Source organism: Chelonoidis abingdonii, chromosome 3 (genome assembly GCF_003597395.2).
Source record: "Chelonoidis abingdonii isolate Lonesome George chromosome 3, CheloAbing_2.0, whole genome shotgun sequence".
NCBI classification, from domain to species: domain Eukaryota; kingdom Metazoa; phylum Chordata; order Testudines; family Testudinidae; genus Chelonoidis; species Chelonoidis abingdonii.
In genome coordinates, this window is record NC_133771.1 from 5,767,866 (window position 1) to 5,774,432 (window position 6,567).

Here is a 6,567-nt window from a genome sequence, read left to right on the forward strand (position 1 = left end):
TTGCGGCTGAAAAATGCTGCTCTCAGAAGGTCACTTCTGTGCAACTCGATTGGGAGTGGCGGGGCGTTGGGGGACCAGCTGGCGAAATGGAGCTGGTTGTTCAGCGCCGAGCAATAGGAAAAAGAGCATCTGTCTGGGTGGCAAAGCTGACGAGGCTGCACCTGTGTAGGACCAGCCCTCAGACGGGTGCCTGGGACTCAGCCCAGATGTGTGCTGGGTGGGGACTCAGGAAATCTGCCTTCGGTTCCTGGCTCTGCCACAGACCTCGGGCATGTCACTCAGTCGCTCTGTGCCTTGGTTCCCCAGCGGTAAAATGTAAAGAACAAACCTTCCCTTGGCCAGCCTTTGTATGCCTTGTCCGTTACCAGGTGTATGTACAGCGCCTAGCACCCACGGGCCTCGGACTCTGCTACCAAAGAGATCACTTCTCTCGCTGCACCCATCACAGCATGTGTTCCACCAGAACCCTCAAACTAGCCACCAGGAGGGGGAGGTCCAGGCAGAAACGACCCTGCGACAGTGTGGGGGCAGAGTGAGGGCAGTGGCTTCAGCAGATGTTACTGAGCCCCCCATGTGAATATGCCCCCCACACACCCACATCCACACACACATTGCCTTTGGGTCCATGAGTGCTGGAATTAGACGTGCCGCAGGGGATGGATCTGGATTGTGGAACTCACTGCCACAAGAGCTAGGGGGCGAGCATGGGCCTCGTCACATCTGGACCCAAATGTAAAACTCATCTCTTGGACTTAGTTCTCCCACATACACGCACCAGCCCTATCGACTGGCCAACCCATTCCCCCTACAGGCTGGGCGGAGAGAGTGGGATTGCTGTTCCCTTTCCAAAGATTTGGGAGGTGCTCAGGTACTGAGGGCATGGAAATAGGGTGGCAGGGGTGTGTGTGTGTGTGTGTATCAAGGGGCGGTGTAGCGCTGCGCTGACTTGGTGCTTTGCTGACATCCCGTCCCCGTTTAGCTGTTACGCCCCCACTGGGATGAGGCTAAAAGCCTTTAAGGAACGAGGCAGCATCAGCCGTCTATTGCCCCTCCCCCTTTAGAGCAATATCGCTAGCTCAGGTACCATGGTCAATTTCAATGAATGATGGTCCCTCCCTCTCCTTCCGTTCATCACTCACATCTCGTTGCCATAGCAATGGGGACCAGGGACAGCCTCTGCGGGTTCCCTCGCGGCTCACCTCTGCTGGCCTCTTCAGAGAGATTGGCTCCGGGGTATTGTCTCAGGAGAGTATGGCAGTTCCCTCCTTCCCCTACACCACATTGTCCCCTCTGTTTCTCCAGGGGATCCTGCTGGGATCTGGTCCAGTGTGAGGCTTCCTGTGATCCTAGGCCTGAGTCACTATTAGACCATGGGAACTCAGTTGACTAGACTGATGCAATGCAGGTGTCTGTGGGACAGCTGGGCAGGAGATGACGAAGGTCCTAGAATGAAGCTTTGGTTCATTAGAAATATATCCCTGTGGCTTTTCCCCCTGCAAGGAAATCAGCCAGGAATTCCACATCACATGGGATGACAGGCTTAGTTGGTTAGTCTGAGCTCCTCGGAGGTGTTGGACAGGTATAAACTGAGCTTTATGAGCCACGGGGTGAAGGCAGGGATGGGAAAGGTTGTCTCATCTTCTCCATGACTTTAGGCCCCCAGCAGGCCAGGTATCAGCTTGATTTTAAGTACATGGGTCATTAAAGTAACTGGACTATTCACTCGCTTCAAATGAAGCTTGTATTTAATGGCTTGCTGGATTGGGGCCTGAGCAGATGGGACGGGCACTTCTTATCGGAAGGCTCAGCGTTTGATCGGTTGGGCTCTGTCTCTGACTCACCAGACATCTTGGGCTTTCTACCACTGGGTGGGAAGAGTCATGAGCACTTGTTCTCTCTCATGATTTCTGGTCCTTCAGGCTTCCAGACAGACCAGAAAAATCCAGAACAGATTCCCAGTTTGTGAACTGGCCAGGAATCCCATGGAAACAGCCTGCCCTGTGTTACATAGGCCTCTCTTCTTGCAGGCTTGGTTAGACCTTGGTAGAACAGGCCCCTTACTGCTGAAAGCTAATGGACGTTATCCCTTTAGCTGGAGGAAGTGACAGTTCTGCTGAAGGTCCCATGTTCAAACCTGCTGCCGATCCATGCTATGCTGTAACGACACTGTCTAGGTTGCTAACTGTGGTGGAATGGGAATTTTTCATAACATTTTGGATGACGACTGTGTGCGCCTTGGTTTCCCCTGTGAGCTGCATAGTTAACTAGGTTGCGGGGGGAAAGGTATTTAACCTCTGCAGGTGGGACTGATGCCTGGCTGCCTGGGTCTGGGTGCCTCTTGCCTATGGAAAGTCCCAGAAGACAATTGCCCGACATTGGGTACTGAGTGACTAATGACCTAGGCGGCCCACCCTCTCTGGAAGCCAGCCGGGGTGACCAGCTGGAGAACAAAGGCTTGAAAAGGAGGCCAGGTGACCTTGAACAAACGACTTGGGGGGACCCTTGCGGTTGTTAAGTGTGGGCTGCTGGAAGCAGGCTGGGACTCAGGAGGGGTCAGAGGGAGCTCTGGGTTCTGAACTGAGGCAGGTGGACTTACGCTGTAACTTTCTGTTCTCTGTGATAGCTAAGTATTTATACGCCACATTCCAAACATCTGATACACCCTCCTGCTGTTACAGCGCTGGCTGCGAGTCACCCCAGAGCCAGATTAAACTGGGTGTCCCTGCTCCTTTTGGGTGTGTAAGTCTTCCCCAGGTGTCCGATCCAGGTGGACTCGCTGCTGGGAGCTCGCGGCATGAAGCTGGGGTGCTGAAGGCTCGGAGATTTGGTCCTAGGAGTGGTGAGGCCAAGGGGCTGACCCCAGCGAGAGAGTGTGACCCCAGGGGGTTAACACACTGAAGGGGGTCCTCCCAGGGACTCCTCCAAAGCCATGCAAGAGAGCACCAGACCTGTGGATGCGACAGCCATTCAGCCAAGCTGTGACGTTCAAACGCCGTTTGCTCTGGTCCTGGGCAGCAGCATCCCTATCTGTTACCGTCGCACCGCCCTGGCCTGTGTGTCCATGGAGGGCACATGTCAGAGGGCATGGCTTTGTAGCCTCTGAACTCCCTACAGCCCATATATTGAATTCTGGCAGGGTTGGCCGTCTTTCCAAGAGCCTGGCTGGTCTGCATGGTCTCTTCACCTCCCCTGCCATGGTTACATGCCACTTGTTCACCCAGCTGATGCTCCCTACTCCAGAGGTGGCTGCACTTTAGAGGTACAGAGAACCAGATCCTGGTCCATTGAAGTCAGTGGCAACATTCTCACTGATGTCAAGAACATCAGAGTTTGGCCTCAGCACGGCTCTGCGTGGTCCTTGAGGATGACGGGTGCTCCAGGGACAGAAGTTTGTTGAATTCCTTGAGCTGCAGAGTCCTGTCCAAGCCATAGGAGCTGTGAGAGGGGGTTGTACAAAGAGCTGGACACGCGATACGGAGAAGACAATCAAAGGGGCTGTTGGATTTGAGACCTTTCAAAGTAGAAGTGTGGACAGAGTGATTGGCTCTTCCCATGCATTTGGGGACAATAGCAGGAGGCTGACTTGAACTCCGCTCGGACTGCAGCTCACAGCATGGTACTGTTTGTCCTGGGAGCATTTTTCCAATGCGTTAGCTGCAGCTGCAGGCTTGCGTCTCGGGCTGTGTTTGAGGACAATTCTGCCCTGGTTCAGCAGAGCTCACAGCCACGTTAAAGGAAAATCGCTCCCCAGAAGCACGGATTGTAGCCAGCCAGATGTGCTGATCTGGGAATGTGACTGCGACCGACGCAGGGGGGGTCACGGTTGAGGATCTGTGCTGGGTGTGAGTTTGGTGACTGGAGACTGTGGATTGCTCTGTGGGGATCCGTTGCAGGTGGAAAGGAAAGCCATGGAGAGTCCAGACAAGACACTGAAGAGTTTCCAATCTAACTAGACAAAAGAGGCCCAGGACTCCTACCTGACTTTACAGGTGGGGAACGGAGGCAAGGAGAGATGGACTGATTTGCACACGGTCACACAGGGAGGCTGTTGTTTTCCAGCAATCACCAGCCAGGCAGGGCTGGGGGCTGTTCTAGAGACAGGCCCGATGTCTCTTGCGTCTTCTGCCTGTGGGAACCAGCCCAAGCTCCATCAAGGCGGGTGATGGGGAGGGGGAGATGGTTTGGCATCCATGGTTCTGTGGAGACCTTCTCCGGTGCTCTTGGCATAGATGGGGCGACCTCACCCAGCATCTCAGGAGCCCAGCTTGGGTGATCAGCTCAGAGGAGGCAGAGGCTAGGGAAGGATGCTGCCATTCCAGGGACTCCCCACTCCTGTGCTTGCTGTGTTCTCATGGGGACCGGAGATGCCCGTCCTGCTCTGGCTCCTGCTAACACATTTTCTGCAACAGAACTGCACCAGACATGGCGCTGCTGATGGAAATGAGCAATAGATTATATTGACCAGCGCACGAGTGGTGCAGGCAGGCACAGTCAACACAGGTCTGTGTCAAGGCATCACCCATCCTCTGTGGCCTGCCACACCTCTGCTAGTCCAGTCCAGACAATGCACCTGGATGGTGATGGGCTTGGACACACAACTGTCAGTCCTGACGCGCAACTGCCCTCTGCTCTGCCCCTCTCCGCTTAGCTCTGCTGCTGCATCCTGCTCTGCTCTGCAGCACCTTTGCTAATCTAGACCTGCGCAGGGGATGAATCACCTTGCCAAACTGCTTGGTATTTGTTATGATGAGAACTAACCTCAGGACTGTTGCCCTCAAACCCAAGTCACACATACGCCTGATTAGGCTATAATCAATCCAGTCTCAGGTCCACCCACATCATTCACTTTTCTCCCTTGAGTGGAAGAATTTCTTCCGTAATTGAAGATTTGTGGTCCATGGATTAACTATGGAGTTAAATTCACTGCAGATAATTTAAATCACCCACTTACATTGTCTGGTCCTCTGAATATCCAGACAGAAATCGGGAGCAGATAGGAACGGCTTTTGCTACATTTCATTCCAGGGTTTATCAATTTGATTGTTTTTAGACTGTTTGGCATTTTCCTGCCATTAATGAAGTTCCTCTTGAACCTACTGCTCTGCAGATCCATTCACAATGATCCATGGATGGATACACAGGCATCACACTCGTTAGCCAACCACTTACCTCTGGCAATCGGAAATGGGACCCATGACCCCGAGCTCCAGAAATGCAGCCCTTGAGGAGGGAAAGAAGCAGCTCCTCCGCTATTCAGAGGGAACAAGATACTTAATCTGGTCTGATGCGCTCTGTGCAGGACACACACAGTCCCCTGGAGATGTAGGGCTGGGGATCATTGTTCAACATGGCTGACTATAATGGATTGCAGTTAGGACAGGCTAGATTGGGTCTAGGAGAAGGACATGGCTGTGGTTAGTGCACTAGGTAGGGACTCAGGAGATCTAGGGTCAGTTCCTAGCTCTGCTCCAAACCCCTCTGCGTGACCTTGAACAGCTCACACGGTCTTTCTGTGCTTTCGTTCCCCAGCTGTAAAATGGGGATAATGATCCTTCCTTTACATTCTATTTGGATTGTAAACTTTTCAGACCTAGGATTATCTCTCGCTCTGTATTTGTACAGCTCCTTGCACGGTGGGGCCCAATCTCTGTCATGGCCTCTAGGTGCTACTCTAATATTAATAATAGGCAGCCGCCCCAAACTTTACCCAGAACTGTAAGAAAACCAGCAGCACCTGACTCTGGAATGCTTAGCTGCGTGATCGGAATGGTCCCTTCATGTGGTTTTCAGTGGAATTTCTGAGGTTTATTTAAAATAAATGCCAGGATTTGGAGCTATTTGGCTGGGCCATGTGGGAATAGGTGCTAGCTCAGCAAGGCCAGGGCAGTTTGGGAGCTCCAGCCTCATTTAGTCAGCACTGGCTTGGCCTGGTAAAAACTTGATCCGCTGTCTATCCTTGCTCGTTTCAGTGCTGGACTTGGTCAAAAAGGATCACGACGTTTCCTGTCCAGCTCTGTGAGCTAGGAAGAGGAATGGCTCACAGACACAAAGACTGAGAGTGAACCAGGCAGGCCTTAGCTAAGCAAATGACCCAGAGCCAGCGTTTCAAAGGCACTCGGCATGTTGGGTGCTGAGCACCTTTGAACATCTGGCCCTGATGGTGGAGGCTGAGCCCTTTAAAAGCTGCACCGCGTCTCTCTGCGTTGACGGGACAGTGAAGGAACCCAAGGGGTTCTAAATACATGTGGCCCCTCCCTCTTGGGAGGAGCGCCTCATAAACGCCTGCAAAACGAACTCATTATCCACCCTCCGAACTCTCCTGTGCCGCGATGCCTGCGGAAAACAAGTGAGAACAGTCAGGCTGCTGATGCACTGACACCACAGCCTGCCAGCCCGACCAGTATTGTCTCATCATTTCCCTGTACTCCCCAGCTGCCCGTCTCCATCTGTCTGTGGCCTCTTGCCTTATCCTGAGATTATGAACACTGTGGGGAATAACTGTCTTTTTGTCCTGTGTTAGTACAGCACCAAGCGCAATGGGCAGGCTCCTAGTGCTACACGAATGCA